Below are 22019 nucleotides of genomic sequence, written 5' to 3'. Positions count from 1 at the left end.
ATTAGCGCCACCCTTCAAATGCACTTTGAAAGGTCCCCAAAGATCAAAATGAATATAATCCAGCGTTTCATTTGTGTTATGGATTCCTATGGTGAATCGAACTCTCTTTTGCTTCCTAAAAACACAGTGCTCATAAAACTTCAGTTTCTTAATGCCTTGTCCATCAAGAAGTCCTCTTTTGCTTAATTCTGTCATGCTGTTCTCACTCATATGCCCTAGACGCATATGCCAAAGTCTAGTAACATCATCACCTGACAAGGAAGAGGAAGCGACGACTATAGTCTTTTTTTTGTCCTTTCATCACAACAAGGGAACCATTGCTAATCTTTAGAACCCCACTTTCAACTGTGTATTTTTACCCTTTTGAATCAAGAGTACTCAACGAAATCAAATTCCTCTTCAATTCTTGTACATGTCGTACGCCACTAAGTGTTCTGACGGCTCCATCGAACATCTTAATTTTGATTGTGCCAATACCTGAAATTTTACATGAAGCATTATTTCTCATCAAAACACCTTCAGACATTGTTTCATATGTTGTAAATCAATCCCAATTGGGACTCATATGGAAGGTGCAACCAGAATCAATGATCCACTCCTTGCTCACTTTAGAGTTGTGGGCAAAAGCAACTAGGAGTTCACCACCGTTGTAGTCTACTATAACATCATCTTCAACGGATTATTCTGGTCTCCCTTTTGATTCAAAGCCTCCCTTTTGATCTTGTTCTACAACTTATAGTACTCAGATTTAATGTATCATTGCTTCTTGTAGAAGTTATAGGTTTTACCTCTGTTTGAATATCTCAATCTACCCTTAGATTCACTACGAGGATTTCATTTCTGTGTCCTTCCACAATTATCATTAGCATTTATTACTTATCTTCAATGAACAATAAGACCCTCTCTTTGAGAGTCGGATCCAACCACAAGATGTTTCATCTTGTCATACGAGGTTAAGGAAGCATAGACTTCATCAATTATGAGAGATTTGCGGTTATACAGAATCGTATCTCTAAAGGTAAATAAGACGAAGGCAATGAACAAAGTAGTATTAACCCTAAATCTTCTTTATCATATTGAATCTTCTTGGCCTCTAGGTCTAAAATAATTTCTTTAAGCACAGTTAAGTGTTAGTACACAAACGACCTTTTTCCAAACGATGAGCATAAAGACGCTAATTCATATACAACTTGCTAGTTAGGGCCTTCGACATGAATAGCTATTGTAGCTCTGCCCATAATGCAACGACGGTCTTCTCCTACATCACATCTTGTAGAATTTTATTCAATAAATGTAGATGTAATTTCTTTAAAACCTTTCAATCTTTACGACTTTTCTTTTCCTTCGTCAATTTCGAAGCCATCTTATCTATCTCTAGTAAGGCATCCTCCAAATTCATTTGTGCAACAACTGTCTGTAACTTTATCTGCCACAACTCAAATCTAGTGTTGCGATCCAATAGTAGAATATCATACTTCAATGTCCCCATTACCGTAAGAGACAAGCAACACGAAAAGCTCTTGATACCAGTTTTTAGAAACAAACGTTGATAATGGCAATATAAAATGATGGCAAAGAAATTGTAACACCCCAAACCTGGCCCAGATGTTAAGGCCAAATTCGGCGTGTCATATTGAAGTGTTTTTCGAAAACCATGTTTTCATTGAAAACCCTTCTTGATGTAAAACTCATTGGAGCATTATTGTAAAACTCATATTTTAATTAAAAATCTTTGAAAAGAATATTTTCGTTATAGATTAAAGTAAATGGAAGCTGTGCATCAGGTAGGAAGCCAGAAAAGAGGAGGTGAGTCTATTGGGCTGCTTAAGTACCAAGCTCTTCATGGATTCAATCCTAGACATGCACACATCAATTGCCACACTTAAAGCATATTACTTGTCCATGAACAACAAATTAAGTTTAAGTCCATTTCAAAATATTTATTTCCTTTGAAAACATTTACGTTGTGGAAGCTTTGCTCGGTAATCGTGATATTTTGAAAATAAGTAACTTTTATAAAACGCACCCCAGAGCTAACCAATTTAATAACCCAAAATATTAAAAATAATAAAAAGAGTGGCCTTATTACAAATTAAACCAGAATAAAAATAATCAAAATAATAAATGCAAAACTTATTTTAAAGAAAACAGAAACTTAATCTTCATGGCCACTCTGAATCCCGCCCAGCTCTAAGTCCACCAACTAGGGCTCACTTGCAAGGATGGAAGAGAAAGGGGGTGAGTTTGGAAAACTCAATGTGTAGAGTATCCCAACCAGAGCCCAAATCAGTTCAAGCTTTACTAGGCCTAAGCCCTATTCAGAAATCAGTGTTAACTGGGCTTTAGCCCATATTAATATTAATCTGGGCCATAGCCCCTTACAGTATCAGAGTATATTGGGCCTAGCCCATATCAGTATTAATCTGGGCCGTAGCCCTATTACAACTCGAGATATATTGGGCCTTGGCCATATTAACACAGTTGGGCCCATAACAAAGCAGCCTCATATGATTAATGCATGATAACCCCATCCAACCCTGCACTTGCCTCTGTCCATCCCTACACTTCCTGTAGGGAATAAATCACGCACGCCATCCCTACACTTACAGTGTTAGCACCGGTTGAGGCACTAACTATAATCCGCAAAGAAAGTCGCTTATATCGTAATATGTGGCACGACCACCGAACGGGTTCTTCCTCCATAACATAACCCAGATCCCATGCAACAGATATACATGTCATGGCATACAACAAACAGAATCAGAATATCATGTATTTCAGTTAAAATTAACCCTAGGGGTATAACGGTCATTTTGTACCTAGGGGTAAAATGGTAATTTTCATACTTAGGGGTATTTTAGTAAAATTCACTATTTTAGGGTTTACATACATCCTACAACCGTTAACGCATCAACAGAAACACTTACCGAGCGTCTTTACTGAATTGGGCCCGTTGGCCCATTAACCCGTTTTCGGCCTATTAAGCCCAAATATACCGAAGTGCACGAAATTGCGCACTCTGCAATCATACCGCTTTAAATTACCAAAACTAACAAACAACCATCTCACGAGCCCTCGCACGCTCGCAAGTTCACAAAATGCTGGCTTTCCGGTATTTCGGCTTTTCGGCTTTTGCCGATCTAGTCTATGAGTGGGTGTCGTTTACACACCTGTTTTTCGACGAAACATTGACGAGTTCCACACACGAGTTGCCTACAATCAATTACTAACACGTTAAACTATGAATCCATAACAACTTAACACATCAAACCCATACCATATTTGGCCCTTAACACCTTAGGCACTAAAGTTCTTACCTTTGCCGAAAAAATAGACTAGATCTAATTTTGGTCGTTCCAAATATCCAAGCCCTCGATTAGTAGCCTTTAATCCACACTACAGCAAAACAAATCAATTAACACCACTAAACCCTTTTAGTTTAGTCGACAGGCACCCTTTGCATATAGGGGTTTTCGGTTTTTCTTTAAATCCCGAAATAAGGAATGGAAATAAGGTTCCGAGTACTTACCACCAATGATGTACTTGTCAAGAGCGTTTCAAACACTTCCCCAATCCCAGATCCATAGTGAATCCAATCTTAAAATGCGAGTAGAGAATAGAACTAGATATTAATTCCCGAATCACTATGACCTATGAAGGTTTCGGCTTTTGTGAGTGATCGGTTAAGGTGATTGAATGGGAGAGGCTTTTTTTTCTTTTATGATTGGTGAAGCAAAGAAGATGGGAAGATGATCATAAAAGAAAGGAGAGGAATAGTTTAATGGCCTCGGCTTGAAGAATTAAGAGAGCAAGAGAATGAAAAAAAGAAGAGAAAAAAAATGAATCATAAAGGCCAAAAATAAATGGCACTTATTTGCTATGGTCGAATGAGTGCATTTCGGTATAAATCTTCCTTTTAAATTCCAATCCCCTGAATTGCTCCTTGATTCTTGGCCAATTTCAAAGTTTGCATTTCATTCAAACTCCTAACCACTGATCTGCAGCCTTATCCACTACTTCATCATGCTGCAAAGAAGAGTTTCGGTCAAACTCTAACTCTCCCCCATGTGAACAGCAAAATTGGTAGCCCATTGCGTCTCAGTCCACCCTTGCGCCTACGTCCGTGCTGCTGGCCACTGCACCAGGCTTCCTTCCTTACTAATATATGATTACAATTAAATATAAACCTTACCTGGTTCAGTTCTGGCCCGCTTTAAAAATAAAACGGAATTCGCCCTCCCCTAGAATCGAACTCATAACCTCACGGCAAGCCTAGCACGCTACTGCCACTGCACTGAAGCTTTTCTCATGATCTAATCTACTCACAATTAATTATAATACTTATCTACTGCAGTCCCGGTTCGTTTAAAAATAAAACAAGATATCGCTACTTACCAGACTCGAACCCCTAACCACATGCACACTCTTAACGCCTCCTTGCCACTTGACCACGTGCCTTTTTTGTGTCACCTTTCCTCTCGAAATATTTATAAGGCCTCCTTGCGGAAATTCTTGGTTGTAAAAAAAAACAACCATTTGTGCACGCCGTGCCTTGAACCCAGGCACCTCCCATGCCTTCCTATCGTGCTTAGCCACTGGGCCAAGTGCTCCTTTATGCTAAAACGCAGCCTAAATTATTAATAAGGCCTACTGCCCAGATTCCCTAAGGTAGCATAAAATTAAAATTTTTCTAGAGTCTTAAATCAAACTCAAGCCTTTTCCTACACAATAAATCCATCGTAATTTATTTAATTACTAGACTAAACATACTAAATAATAATAATAATAATAATAATAATTAAAACATCCAAATTATTTGGGCCATCTTCTACCCGAACCCAAACTCAAGGCCCAATACATCCAAGCCCAAAAATCAGGGCGTTACAGCAATAAGAAAAAAAATAAAACACATAGATTTTACTTGGAAAACCCTTTCGGGGAAAACCATGGGTAAAGAAGAAGACTATTCACTACTTTCGAATCCAAATGATACAAGAGAAGTTTAAACTATGTCTATTTTGTTCGGGATCGACTCGATTAAGTAACAAACAATTAAAAATAGTTGAAAAATTTGAGAAATTGAACATACAAATTTAACATGGAAAAACCCCTCCAAAAAGGATAAAAAATCACTGGAAAAGATAATTTTATTATAATGCCAAAAGAATGAAGAATACAAAAGATGGAGATAAAAATTAAACCCCAAAATCCCAAAAACAAAGAACCTTCAAAACGTAAACAAAAAATTCTCTAAAAGTGTTATGAGCTATTATTTCTAATGGGTGTATTTTTCTAAGGTTGTAAAACAGTCTATTTATAGGCTAAATTCATAGGTCAAATAATAATAAAATAATCTAGACTAATTAGAGTTTGATTGAAACAAATAAACAGAGTTTAACTGGAAGATTATTTCTCAAATTTGACTGAAATAGGAGTCATACTTAACAAATCTCCACATTGACTCATATTTCTACAACGCCATCTTTGTCAAAGCCCGCTACAGGCTTATCTAGAACTATGCAAGGAATTAGCTGAGTTGAATCTGTACTTAGAAACTAGAAAACTTCTAGCCTTCGACTTGTACACTGCCAAATCAAAACTAACACACTCTAATTTTCACGAACACAATGCCCTAACTTTTCAAAACCTACATCCAAAAGAGAACCTCTCTTCAACGAAACAGTCATACCTTTTTCATCAGTTTAAACGGTTACTATAGAACCTTCCAGAATATAAAGACTGCCGATTCTTTTACCTTTTAACAAAACGAGAGCTCTACGACATACCTTAATATCGCTCGACTCGATGTTGATTCTACATCCTTTCGAGTCTAAAATACTTAATGATATGAGATTCTTTCGTAAACTAGGTACATACCTAATATCTAAGAGTGTCCTAATCATCCCATCGTACATCCTAATTTTAACAGTACCAATATCAATTACCTTACTAGATGAATTGTTTCCCATCCGCACTGTAACACCCTGAATTTTGGGGTTAGAAGTTTTAAGTTTTTTGTTTAAGGTCAGTGAATAGGTTGAGTTATTGTGTTTAGTTGTGTGTTTTGATGTCAGAATAGGCCTCCTAGTCTGGTGGTTACTTGTGGGTTAGAGTATCTCTAGGTCGCATGTTCAAATCCTTGTATGTGCGTTTTGGAGACATATTTTTATTTTGTTAAATAGTAGATTTGTTTTAAGTTTAAAAATAACTATTTAGATTTATTTTTATTTTTATTTTTTTGCTTACTACTTTCTTTCTTTTCACGTTCTCATTTCCCTCTCCTTGGTTCCCCTTTCTTTTTCCTTTTTCTTTTCTTATTTTGGAAAACAATTTTGTTTGTGATTTTCAGAGAGCTTCAGTTTCTTTGTCATCAAGTCGATGTCTGGACGTCTTTGATCACAAATTAGGTCTGGGATTCAAACCTTATCTAATTTATTTGCGAGTTGTTCATTCGATAATTCTTGTGTGTGCTTTAAAACGTTAATTTTGAGTATTTAGTTTTTGAGGAAGTATAGGGAATACCAAGTATTTCGATATATTTTTGTTATAGAAAAGGTCAATGACTGATTTGATGGCTAAAACGATGATTTTGACCTGTTCCAGTGTGGTTCCGTGACCACACGGGTGGCTACACAGCTATTGGTGCATGTCGAGTTACCAATTCCCACCAGGCATAGGCTTCCCTTTGAAGTAAAGAAACAAGCACAATAAACTTTCTCAGAGAGTACATTTAAGCTGATGTAATATTGTTTTTGTAGATTCCATCCAATTTTTAGGAATGGAAGGATCAACTCCCTTTAAACCCAAAAATTCAGTAGCACCATACTTACGTAATTCTTTAATCGAAGCTTGCCGGGTAGTAGGGGTAGATGTCGTAGTAGTTGCAGTTTCTGCTACTCGTTGGAGAGCATCGGCTATAACACTAAGTATTACCTCTTTCTCTAGAATTACCTCTTTCAGCACTAGGTGGTTGATTTCTTACTGGATTTATACTCGGTGTTACAGACTCGGTTTCATCCATTTCATATGATTCATCATCCCCAGTATACATATCTTGATCAGTATCAACAATATATTCATCCGACATCTTTAACTATAAAATAGAAACAAATAAATATATTAAAATCCAATCTCAACTCAATTAGACTCAATTATGGCATGTACCTTTAGACTCAATTTACGAGTTCAATTTTGTCCGAGAATCGGCTAAACCTAAATTGTGACAACCCGAATTAGGGCCTAATCGGAATAGTGGTTTCGTGACCACAAATCCGAGATAGAAATAATTTGTTTTATAATTATTTTGGGGTTTATGATATGATTGCATGATTGTGTGAAAATTTCGTGATGAAATTCTATGCCTAAAGTGCTTAAATTGAAAGTAGGGACTAAATCGAATAAGTTGCAAAATTTGCATCCCGAAGTTTTAGTATGAAATTGTTTTGGAATATTAATTAGGAGGTCTTAAATAGCAATTTGACCAATTTTAAGTTCATGGACAAAATTAGGACATGGAAGGATTTTTGAAAGTTTAGTAAGGAGGGCATTTTGGTCATTTGGATATTAAATGAAATAAAATGGGAAAAATAAAACAAAATTGATCATCATCCTCCTTAGTTGCTGCCGAATTCTCCTCTCTCCATATCTAGGGTTTCTTCAATTTTCAAGCTCCATAGTAAGTGATTCCAAGCCCGCTTTTAATGTTCTTTACGTTTTGGAATCCGGAAGCTCGATTAAGCTTATGCTAGTAATAATTTAACCTAGGGTTCATATTTGGAAAAATACCCATAGGTGAAATTTGTGTATTTTGATGTTTTATGATAGAATATGAGGTTTTAAATTATGTTAAATAACTTGTGCTACTCGATTTTAAGTGAAAACGAGTAAAAGCGGATAATCGGTAAAAATACCTATTGTTCATAACTATATGATAAAGTGAGAATTTGATGTTGTTGTAGAAGAGAAAATGTTCAGCATATCATAAAATATAAGAATAAGGGCTGAAATTAAATTCCGAGCCTAGGGGCAAAATTGTAATTTTGTAAAGTTAGGGGCAAAATGTAATTTTTCCATGATGTGATTTTTGGATTGAAATAAATAGTATGAGTATTAAATGAGCTAAATGTGTTATTATAGATCAAGAAAGACGCAAATTGATCTCGAGCAGGGGAAGGAAAAGTTTTGGACTAAATTGCAAAATTTCCACATTTTGTACCAAGGTAAGTTTGTATGTAAATATTACAATAATTTCATGTACATTCTTATATTTCAGCCTATTATATAAATATACTAGCTGATGTTAAAATATAAATCGACTATTGGAAGAATGGAAATAAATATAGAGAGAGATCCGGTTGAACATTGGAGAGATCGAATGAAATAGAGGGAGCGTAGCTAGGTCACATGTATGATGCTGAGTGCACATCATGTGTACAAGAAAGCTACGAGACACCCTGTAGTAGCTAGGTCACATGTGTGATACGAGATGTATCCGACAAGAGAGCTACGTGAAAGATAAATGTAGCTAGGTCGCATGCGTGATTCCAAGTGAAGGACACCATGTAGACAAGAGAGCTACGTGAAAGATAAATGTAGCTAGGTCGCATGCGTGATTCCAAGTGAAGGACACCATGTAGACAAGAGAGCTACGAGACAAATCGGTTAGGTCGCATGAGTGGTACTAAGTGTTCACCATGTGTACAAGAGAGCCGAACTAAACGAAGTATGATGGTGGGGCTGTGTGCTGAAACCATTAAATATCGAGGATTGATCCGAATTGTTCAACGGGATGGTTTTGTGGTGATATTATGGTTTGGACCTACACTTATGGTGAATGAAATATGGTGAAAATGATTTGTGGTATATACATATATAAGATAAAATGAGGTTAGCATAAAGAATGTGTGAAAGAGTGAAATTAGCATTAAAACTGCTTTTTAGATGGTAGCGAAGGACGTGATTTTGAAAAATCACCAAAAATAGGAGGAATATAATTAGAGGTTGAATGAGATGTGAAATTAAATTTTAATGAGTCTACTTTCATATAAAAGAAACAGAGCAAGAAAAGGAATTCTATATTTTGAGATATTTACAATTGTATGTGACTTGCTCAGGATGAATACGTGATCCCCTGTTCCAACTTTGAAAAATCATTAAAAATTGTACAAAGAAAATTAAGAAATATATTTTACATGCCTAAATTCCTTATTGATACTAGTTTTAAATGAAACAGACTTCAGGGTTGTTTGAATAGTTTTAAATGAAACAGACTTCAGTGGTTGTTTGAATTGTGTAATCGAGAGAAATTCAATTAAGTAGTGAACAGAGGTCGATCGATCGAAATAGGTAACAGGGAAACTTTAACTAATAAACTGTACTAATCGGATGAACCAAAATTATAGAAAAAATTAACAAAAAGCTTTATGAGTCTAGATTCAGGAAAATTTTACGGATTTAAATTTGAGTTTTGTAACTCGAGTTATGATTTATTTAGTGAATATGACGCAGTGAGAGACAAACTTAATCAAAGTGGAATGAATAGTGAAGTTAAAGTAGATATACTTGAATTGTTGTGTAAACATGTTAGATTCTTTAATTAGCATTTACATACTTACTTACTAAGCTATAAGCTTACTTTGTTTCTCTCTTTTGTCTTATAGTGCCCTTCGACTTGCTCAGGAGTTAAGGATCGTGAAGATCTACCCGCACTATCATACTTTAGGGTATTTGAACTAAACGTTTTGAATTATGGCATGTATAGTAGGCTTAATTATTTTGTTACGTGTCATATTTGTCTAGGTTTTAAATATTAGTTACAGTACTCGACCAGCTACTTTGTACAAGCCATTAAAGTTGGCTAATATTGTTCAAGACATATGTTATACGATGCACTATCAAATTGGATGACATATTTATATCTCGGTTATGTTTAATGGTATGTGTTATATTCTGGTAATACCTTGTATCCTGTTCCGGCGACGGTAACGGGTAAGGGGTGTTACATAAATAGCTTTGATATCAATAAATGTAAAACCCCCTAACCCTTTTCCGTTGCCAAAACAGGGTTGCAAAGCATTACCGAATATTTCAGAACAAATACGAACAATCGTATAATAATATAACATACATATCATAATTTAATCATAATGTCCTAACCAATGTACTAACTTAGGTATTTTACAAATACTTACTAACTCAATTCATATAACTTCATTCAAACCCAACCAAATTTAATACTAAATATCAAAATTTTCATATAGTAACTTCATCCATACTTTAATCAAAATATGTCATTTTATAACCTTAACATAACACACAATCTATGTTTAAGTATATAAACGGTTAATACTATTCTTTAACATTTTATACAGCCATTTTTCAAAATGACATGCATATAACAACCTAGGGTACATGTCATTACTAAAAAAATGTATTTCTCCACAATAAGTTCGGGATCGATTTTGGATGCTGATTCAACAATCGAACTTTAACATATCCTGCGCACGAAAAACAAATCGTACGCTGAGTATACACTCAATGGTATTTCTATAATCCGAATACTTATTAAATAAGAATTTTCAATCTTTATATATCTAAACATGCATAACAAAAATCATTTAACAAATAATCAGTTTCATAACACATCATTTATAAAACTTTCAATTCTCATCTTCTACTATTTCAATTTCATAATTGATATTCAAATAGTTTTTCTCAATAGGATACACATATCATTTCACCATATCAATAACCATTTCATGAACCCACTGGTTCATACATTTCAATTTCATAACTCAATTCAATATTTCAATCCAATTCATGTTCAAAATCATCCAATATCATTCATATTGCCAATTTACTTATTTACCCCTATTAATAGGACTCGGACTTTGGCGGATACACGGATCCAACCAAAACACAGCAGTATGGAACCCAATGCCTCATTGGATAATTCGAAGTAATAGATTGACACCCAGTGTCTCATCGGCCTTTCCGAAGTAAATTAGTACCCAGTACCTCATCGAATTTATCCGAAGCAATAGTTTGACACCCAGTGTCTCATCAACTTGAGTAATCCCTGTACACTTCCAATCTTATGGCATGCCAACTATATTTGACTCAGTCCAATACAGTTAATAGGGTTTTAAATTCATTTTCCAAATACAACCAATATTCAATATTAAATTGTCACAAAATTCACATAAATCTCAATTCAATATTTTCACATTTCAACAACAATCAATAATTCCATCAATCACAAATTCATATAATCTCATTTCAATTTTAAGATAATAACATTCACTTTAATTACTCACCATACACATTAATTTAAAATACATCAAATAAAAATTACTAAATTCGGATTATAGAAATACAAATCGTAATTTCTGAGCTACTTCTTGTTAACCTTGTCTTTTCCTTTCTTAGATGAGGTCTCCGGCTCAACGTTAGCTACGGAATTTAAAAGAATTTTAAAATCATCAATACAACAAAATTTAACATTAAATATTTCAATTTATACACAACTTTTGTCTAAATTCTAATTTTGTCCTTAAATTGAATCTAACATTGTTTTCCCTACAATTTTATTCTTTATTTTCATTCAACTGCCACTTAAAACTAAATTTAACTCTCTAATTTTCACCGTAAATCCCTAATTTCAATTTTTTTTTAAATTTAGTCCATACTACTTAAAACTTATGATTTATTTTACAATTCAATCATTTTCTCAATTCTAACTTGAAATTCTATCAATTTAATCCCTAATTCTTCAATTAATTCAACATGAACTATATCTAAAAATCTACTAACTTTCAAAATTTCAACATAAATCAAGCAGTATTTTGTTCTAGGATTCTAAAAATATCAAAATTACAAGAAAATAGGCTAAATTGACTTAGCACTTAAGCTTGAAACCTTAAAACCCCTAATTTCCTTTTTTCTTTTTCTTTCCCTTTTCTTCTCCCCTGTTTTGTTTCAATTCTGTTTCTTTCTTTCTTTCATTCTTTTAGTTTTGTTTTTGTTATTTAGTTATTATTATAATAATATATTATTATATTATATATTTACATATTAAGTATATATATTAGTATTTTATACATATGTACACTATTTTTCCATATGTATTTTTCACCTACCATACACTTGTATTCACTTTTTATTATACAAGTGTTACATATGGTTTATTTATTTATTTAATCCTTCAATTTTTCTTTGGTCTATAATTCAACTTTTACCTTTATTCAATCTAGTCTTTATAGCTAATTACTCTTAATTCAAGCTAATTCACCTAGCCAAAACCTAATTAACCACACAACTAACTTTGTAAATATTTTTAATAAATATTTACAAATCCATTTTATGAAAACAGTGACCTGAAAATGTATTTTTCTAATACCTATAAATTTTGGGTCATTACATTTCTCCCCCTTTAATAAATTTCGTCCTCGAAATTTACCTGAAAAGAGGTAGGGGTACTGAGATCTTATAGTTTCTTCCAGTTCCCGAGTTGCTTCCTCAACACTATGACTTTGCCATAGTACTTTTATTAATGGTAATCGCTTATTACGTAATTCTTTCACTTCTCGAGCTAATATCTCAATCGGCTCTTCTTCATATGACAAATCGGATCGAATTTCAATATTTTCTGTTGAAATAACATGATAAGGATCTGATCTATATCTTCTGAGCATGGAAACATGAAAAGTATCATGAATCTTCTGTAATTCCAAAGGCAAAGCTAATCGATAAGCAACTAGCCCAACTCATTCCACAATCTTATACGGCCCAATAAAACGAGGACTCAAGTTTCCTTTTCGACCAAATCTCATAATTTTCTTCCAAGGTGAGACTTTAAGAAATACTTTATCACCAACAGAATACTCAATATCTCTACATTTCAAATCAGCATACGTTTTCTATCCGTCGAAAGCTGTCTTCAATCTATCTCAAATCTTCTTAATAGTGTCCTACGTTTTTTGAATTAAATCTAGCCCAATTATCTTTCTTTCATTCAATTCTATCCAACACACAGGTGTCTGACATCTACAACCATATAGTGCTTCATATGAAGCCATTTGAATGCTTGATTGGAAACTATTATTGTACACAAATTCAGCCAATGGTAAATAACGTTCCCATCTTGATTAAAAATCAATGACACAAGCTTGAAGCATATCTTCCAAAATCTGAATAACTCGCTCAGATTGTCCATCAGTCTGCAGATGAAAACCTGTTCTAAAATTGAGTCGTGTACCAAGATAATCATGTAATTGTCTCCAAAATCTCAGTGTGAATCGCGGATCCTGATAAAAACTTATCAACATAGGAATACAATGCAATCTCACAATTTCCCGAATGTAAACTTCAGTAAGTTTTTGAAGTGAACAATCAATTCTGACTACTATAAAATGAGTTGACTTTGTAAGCCGATCAACAACCGCTCAAATAGCATTTTTCATACTTGCTGACAATGGTAACCCTGTTACAAAATCTGTCATAATACAGTCTCAATTCTATTCAAGAATGTTAATAGGCTAAAGTAGTCCAGTAGGAAGCTGATGCTCTGCTTTTACTCGTTAACAAGTTAAACATTTAGCTACATATTCAACTATATCTCTTTTCATACCTGGCCACCAATAAGATTCCTATAGATTACGGTACATTTTCGTTCCACTCAGATGCTTTGCGAAAAAACTATCACGTGCTTCACAAAGTATCAACTCTTTCAGTTCAGAAAAAACTGGATCACAAATTGGATTTTAAAATCTCAAACAATTATGTTCATCAATGCTGAATTTTTCTAACATACCATTCTGAACTATTCCTCTTTTCTTCATCAACTTGTCATCTTCTAACTGTGCTGACCTGATCTGATCAAACGTCACTAGTTTAACTCTTAATTCAGCCAATAAACTTCCATCATAACTGATACTGAGTTGTGCAAATATTGCTCGTAAATCAATTTCTGCTTTTCTACTCAATGCATCAGCTACAACATTTGCCTTTCCTAGTTGATAATCAATAACACAATCATAATCTTTTAAAAGTTCTATCCACCGGCATTGTCTCAAATTTAACTCCTTTTGTGATAAAAGATTCTAGAGACTTTTATGATCAGTATTAATGTAGCATTTCTCACCATACAAGTAATGTCTCTAGATCTTTAATGCAAAAATCACGGCAGCTAGTTCCAGATCATGTGTCGAATAATTATGTTTATGACGTTTCAATTGCCGAGATGCATAAGCAATCACCTTTCTATCTTGTATCAATAACACCCGAGGCCACTCAAAGAAGCATCATTGTAAATAACAAAATCTTTCCCTGACTCTGGCAATGTCAAAACTGGTGCCTCAGTCAACATTTGCTTCAACTTTTCAAAAGTTTCTTGGCATTGATCATCCCAAACAAATGAAACATTCTTTTGTAGCAACTTTGTCATCGACCAGACTATCTTTGAAAATCCATTTACAACTCTTCGATAGTAACCAGCCAATCCAAGAAAACTACGTACCTCTAACACACTTCTCGATGCTTTTCACTGAACAATCGCTTCAATCTTCTTCGGATCAACTCTAATTCCATCGCCGATACTACATGTCCCAGAAATACAACCTCTAACAACCAGAATTCACATTTGCTTAACTTTCCATATAACTATTTCTCTCGTAATATTTGCAAAATAATTTTGAGATGTTGTTCATGTTCAGATTCAGACTTTGAATAGACCAGAATATCATCAATGAAAACCACCACAAATTGATCCAGGTACGGTTGAAAAATACGATTCAAAAGATCTATAAAAGCTGCTGGAGCATTAGTTAATCTGAAAGGCATAACTAAGAATTCATAATGACCATACCTTGTATGGAATGCTGTCTTCGGTACATCACTTTCTCTCACCTTAAACTGGTAATAACCCAATCTCAGATCAATATTTGAAAACACAGAAGCTCCTTTCAACTAATCAAATAAATTATCAATACGAAGTAGCAGGTATCGATTCTTAATTGTCTCTTTATTCAATTGCCAATAATCAATACACAATCGCATTGATCCGTCTTTCTTTTTAACAAAAAGTAATGAAGCTCTCCAAGGTGAAATACTAGGACATATAAATCCTCGATCTAGTAAATCCTGCAACTGTCACCACATCATGTGCATCACCCTTTTCTCGTGTCTGCACAACATATGCTCTAGCTGGTACTCTAGCTTATGATTGTTGAGTAGTTACATCACTTCCTCTTTTAGCACCACCTTTGAAAAATGAACCACTTCTACCTAATTCTCGATCTCTAGAAGTAGGCACTGATCTCTATGATGTAACAGGAGCAACATTTTCATTTTTCTGACAATCACTAATGAAATGCTCAGTAGATCCACAACAAAAACATCCTCGAGTTAATTTCCAACATTCACCTCTATGCTTCTTCCTGCAATGTAAACAATCTGGTATTCCAATATCCCGTGACGGACCTCGTACACTTCTAGTAGAAATTGTGATTTGCCTTCCATGATTTCTATCACCTCTGTCTAATCTAAAACTGGTCTCCAGTTGCCACGAGATTCTTTAGATCTATTAGGTTGCAGATTTGAACTAGTAGTTCTAGTATGTTTCCCAATCAGACAAGTATTTTTAGGCTTTTTGTTGAGACCCAGTACTTGTTCAACCATCTTTGCTCTAGCAACTAAATCTGCAAATTCTATAATTTTGAGAGATACCAGTTGTACTCGTATTTCATCACGTAAACCCCGTAGAAATCTTTTGCAACTATCAGCTTCAATTGGTACAAATTTAGCTGCATATCTACTAAGTCGTGAGAATTCTCGTTCATAGTCAACTACTGACATTTCACCTTGTTTTAGCATCAAGAATTCCTATTTTCTATCTTCAATGTATAGTTCACCCACATACTTCTTCTGAAATTCTCTTTAAAAGAAATCCCAGTTTACCTGTTCTATCGGTACATGTCGAGTTACCGATTCCCACCAAACATAGGCTTCCCTTTGAAGTAAAGAAACAACACACAATAAACTTTCTCGGGGAGTACATTCAAGCTGATGTAATATTGTTTTTGTAGATTCCATCCAATTTTCAGCAATGGAAGGATCAACTCCCTTTAAACCCAAAAATTCAGTAGCACCATACTTATGTAATTCTTTAATCAAAGCTCGTCGGGTAGTAGGGGTAGATGTTGTAGCAGTTGCAGTTTCTGCTACTCGTTGGAGAGCATCGGCTATAACACTAAGTATTACCTCTTTCTCTAGTATTACCTCTTTCAACACTAGGTGGTTGATTTCTTACTGGATTTATACTCGGTGTTACAAACTCGATTTCATCCATTTCATATGTTTCATGATCTCCAGTATACACATCTCGATTAGTATCAACAATATATTCATCTGACATCTTTAACTATAAAACAGAAACAAGCAAATATATCAATATCCAATCTCGACTCAATTCGACTAAATTATGGCCTGTACCTCTAGACTCAATTTACGAGCTCAATTTAGTTCTAGAATCGGGTAAACCTAAATAGCTTTGATACCAGTAAATGTAACACCCCCTAACCCTTATTCGTCGCCAGAACAGGGTTGCAAGGCCTTACTGAATATTCCAAAATAAATATGACCAATCGTATAATAATATAACATACATATCATAATTTAATCATAATGTCCTAACCAATGTACTGACTTAGGTATTTTACAAATACTTACTAACTCAATTTATATAACTTCATTCAAACCCAACCAAATTTAATACTAAATATCAAAATTTTCATATAGTAACTTCATTCATACTTTAATCAAAATATGTCATTTTATAACCTTAACATAACACACAATCTATGTTTAAGTATATAAAGGGTTAATACTATTCTTTAACATTTTATACAACCATTTTTCAAAATGACATACATATAACAACATGGTACGTGCCATTACGAAAAAAATGTACTTCACTACAATAAGTTCGGGATCGGCTTTTGATGCTGATTCAACAATCAAACTTTAACCTATCCTGTGCACGGAAAACAAGCTGTATACTGAGTATACACTCAGTGGAATTTCTATAATCCGAATACTTATTAAGTAAGAATTTTCAATATTTATATATCTAAACATGCATAACAAAAATCAATCAACAAATAATCAATTTCATAACACATCATTTATAACACTTTCAATTCTCATCTTCTACTATTTCAATCTCATAATTGATATTCAAATAGTTTTTCTCAATAGGATACACATATTATTTCCCCATATCAATAACAATTCATGAACCTATTGGTTCATACATTTCAATTTCATAACTCAATTCAATATTTCAATCCAATTCATGTTCAAAATAATCCAATAAAATTCAAATTTCTAATTTATTTATTTACCCCTATTAACAGAACTCAGATTTTGACGCATATCCAACCAAAACACACCAGTATGGCACCTAGTGCCTCATTGGATAATTCGAAGTAATAGATTGACACACAGTGTATCATTGGCCTTGCTGAGGTAAATTGGTACACAGTACCTCATTGAATTTATCTGAAGCAATAGTTTGACACCCAGTGTCTCATTGACTCGAAGTCGAAGTAATCCCTGAACACTTCTAATCCTATGGCATGCCAACTATATCCGACTCAGTCTGATACAGTTAATAGGGTTTTAAATTCATTTTCCAAATACAACCAATATTCAATATTAAATTGTCACAAAATTTACTTATATATGAATTCAATATTTTCACATTTCAATAACAATCAATAATTTCATCAATCACAAATTCATATAATCTCATTTCAATATTAAGATAATAACAAACATTCACTTTAATTACTTACCATACACACTAATTTAAAATACAACAAATTAAAATTACTAAATTCGGATTATAGAAATACAAACCGTAATTTCCAAGCTACTCCTTGTTAACCTTGCTTTTTTCCTTTCTTAGCCGAGGTCTCTAGCTCAACGTTAGCTACGGAATTAAAAAGAATTTTAAAATCATCAATACAACAAAATTTAACATTAAATATTTCAATTTATACACAACTTTTGTCTAAATTCCAATTTTGTCCTGAAATTAAATCTAACCTTATTTTCCTTACAATTTTATTCTTTATTTTCATTCAACTACCACTTAAAACTAAATTTAACTCTCTAATTTTTACCGTAAATCCATAATTTCAAGTTTTTTTCAATTTAGTCCCTACTACTTAAAACTTATGATTTATTTTACAATTCAATCCTTTTCTCAATTCTAACTTGAAATTTTATCAATTCAACCCCTAATTCTTCAATTAATTCAACATGAACTACATCTAAAAATCCACTAACTTTCAAATTTTCAACATAAATCAAGTAGTATTTTGTTCTAAGATTCTAAAAACATTAAAATTACAGTAAATGAGGCTAAATTAACTTACCACTTAAGCTTGAAACCTTAAAAACCCTAATTTCCCTTTTTCTTTTTCTTTCCCTTTTCTTCTCCCCTGTTTCATTTCAATTCATTTTTTCTTTCATTCTTTTTGTTTTGTTTTTATTATTAAGTTACTATTATAATAATATATTATTATATTATATACCTAAATATTAAGTATATCTATTAGTAGTTTATACATATGTACACTATTTTTCCACATGTATTTTACACCTACCATACATTTGTATTCACTTTTTATACAAGTGCTACATATGGTTTATTTTATTTATTTAATCCTTCAATTTTTTTTAGTCTATAATTCAAATTTTTCCCTTTATTCAATCTAGTCCTTATACCTAATTACTCTTAATTCAAGCTAATTCACCTAGCCAAAACCTAATTAACCATACAACTAACTTCATAAATATTTATTAAAAATATCTACGAATCCGTTTTACAAAAACAGTGACCCGAAAATACATTTTTTTGATACCTGTAAATTTTGGGTCGTTACACTGGTCTGGGCTTCGTCTTATGTGTTATTTGTGATAGTTGTGCAAGATATCTAATTTTGAACCCGATTAGCTGGGTGTGTGCATGCCTGTTTCTGTGTGACTATTTGTCGATGTGTTCATTATTTCTGTAAGGTTGTAAGCATACATGCACTTGCATAACGTAATTTTTGTGCTGGTTATGAAGAGAAGGAAGACTGATTCTGATATGATTTGGCAATTTAACTGCAACTTATTGGTACAATGGTTTACCGCACTGTACCGCGTGTACATCAGTTTGCTACGTACTATTATCTAATTTGGCAGTTTAAACTGTAACATGTCAATACAGCGGTTTACCGCAATTGTAATGACTTAAAATTTACGGGTATCGAAAATCATATTTTTGGCTTACTATTATTGAAAATTGTGTTCGTAAATATTTATTAGAAATATTTACGAAGCTAGTTGAGTGATTAATAAGATTTTAGTTAAGTAAATTAGTTTGAATTAAGGTTAATTTAGTGTAAGGACTAGATTGAATATAATGTAAAAGTTTAATTATAGACTAAAGAAAATTGAAGGGACTAAATTAGCAAATAGCCCATAAAAGGGAATAGTACCAAATGTATGGAAAATATTATTCCATGTGTGTGTATAATATACATATATTTATACTTAATACTTAAGTATATAATATAATAATATATAAAATAAATAAAATAAAACAAAAGAATAAGAACAGAGAATGAAACGAAAAAGAGAGAAAGAAATAAGGAAAGAAAAAGAAAAAGGAAATTTAGGGTTTTGAAGCCTCAAGCTTAATTTGGTAAGTCAATTAAGTCCCTTTCTTTATAATTTTGATGTTGTTGGAGTCCTAGAGACAAATATTACTTGATGTAAGTTGAAATTTTGAAAGTTAGATGGTTTTTAGACATGGGTTATGTTGAACAAATTGTTGAATTAGGGATTTAATTGAATAAATTTTGAGATAGAAATGATTAAGGGATTAAATTGTAAAGGAAGCTATAAGTTTTATGTTTGAGGGATAAATTGAAAGGAACTTGAAACTAGGGTTTTATTATGGATATCTAATGTTTAAGGTAAATATGATAGGAAATTGAATAGTAATGAAGTATGAATTGAGTGATAAAAGTAAAAGTGTTAATTAGGATTAAATTGAAAATTGAGGTTTGAATTAAATAGAAATTTAATTATTTATTATGAATTATTGTTGTATTAATAGTATGAATTGTTTAATTTTCGTAGCTAACATAGTACCGGAGACATCGACAAAGAAAGGAAAAGAGAAGGTTGACAAAGAGTAAATCGAGAATTACGGTTTGTATTTCTATAAACTGAACTTAAAAATTATTATTGCATTTATTATATATAAATATGTATGGCAAGTAATATAGAGGTAAGTAATGCTATTATTGTATTTAATCGAATTGAGTTGTGAATATTTGAATTGCAATGTATATTGACTATTATCTAAAAATTTAAGTGAAATAAATACCCTATTAACAGTGTTGGGCTAGGTTGGATATAATTGGCATGCCATAGGATTGGAAGTGTATAGGGCTACTTCGACCATGGGTCGTTGTGGCACTAATAGTGTTGTACTGATACTTCGACTTTGTGTCGATGAGGCACTTTGTGTGTCGTACTGTTTCTGTTACTTTGGTTTAATCTGATGAGGTACTATGTACCGCGCATCGCTCTTCGCTTACTTCTAAAAGTGATGAGGCACAATGTGCCGTACTGGTGTGTTGGTTGGATCTGTGTATCTGCCAATGTCCAAATTATGTTAATAGGGGTAAATTTAGAGTACTAGATAATTAAATGACTGTACTATCGTACTGAAAACCTGTTGTTATTGATTGATATATTATTGAACTGAATGTTTCATTGAGAAAGAACTTTGAATATAAGTTGTGCTATTAGATTTGAAGATAATAGCTTAAATATATATTTTTTTGATAATGATTTAAACGTTGGCTTATAGAAATACCACATAATACATACTTAGCATACGGTTTGTTTCTATGCGCAGGTTAGGTACGAAAGCGACTAACAACTCAGCATCCAAGCCAAGCCCGAACTCAAATACTTGGTGATGTATCTTATTTGAGAAATGGGATGTACCTAGGTTGTCTTCTGAGGTTATTTTGAGTATGAATGTTATTACTCTAAGAATGATAAACGTTTATATATATATGAAGACTATGCCATATAATATGGTTTTTTTATAGTTTAATTTGAATTGATTTTGAATAGTACCAAAGCATACTATTTGGAGAATCTATGTTAAACACTTACTAATACACTCGAGTTAGATCGTAACATTGATGATTTTAAGGTGAAATGAATGTATTTAATCATGTTTTGGATTGGTTGAAAGATTGAATTTTAAGTTGCTTGATATTAAAGTTTGCAGTGTTAGTAAACTTGGACTATAAGGTTCATTTTGAGTCCACACGGCCTGGCACACGGGTGTGTGATCAGCCCGTGTGAGACACACAGCCCTTACACGGGTATGTGAGTAGACTTTGTGTCCCCTGCAACTAAAATTTGGCAAACAGAATGCTCAGGTAAGGCTACATGGGTAGAGACACGGGCGTGTGTGTGACAGCCCTAAAGTGACCCTAGTCGGAAAGCGGTTTCGGGACCGCTAAACCGAGTCACCAAATTATTTGAATGTGATATTTATTGTCTAAAATATGTGAATATGAATGTGCGAAAATTTTAAGCTTCGATTTAGTTAATTGCATGTGAATGTAGTACATAGGACTTGTGTGACACTTTTGAAATGTGATAGGCTAATCTATAAGGATCTAATAGTGCATGTAATCAAAAGGGAGGACTTGCATGTCAATTTTCCCCCCTAATTAGTAGTGGCCGGCCATGAGCATGAGGGTGGACAAAATGTTATGGCTAAAACATGTCATAAACATGTTGGGTTGATGCTTTATGTTAGGAATAATAAAATAAAGAGCATGGGCAATAAAATATTAGTGTTAGTAGGAGGAGAAACAAAAAAAAAGAAAAAAAAGAATGTGTGTGGTTGTTTCCCCCCCTATTGCCGTGAGTTG

Source organism: Gossypium arboreum, chromosome 11 (genome assembly GCF_025698485.1).
Source record: "Gossypium arboreum isolate Shixiya-1 chromosome 11, ASM2569848v2, whole genome shotgun sequence".
Lineage (NCBI taxonomy): Eukaryota > Viridiplantae > Streptophyta > Magnoliopsida > Malvales > Malvaceae > Gossypium > Gossypium arboreum.
Note: the sequence above shows the minus strand (reverse complement) of the source record.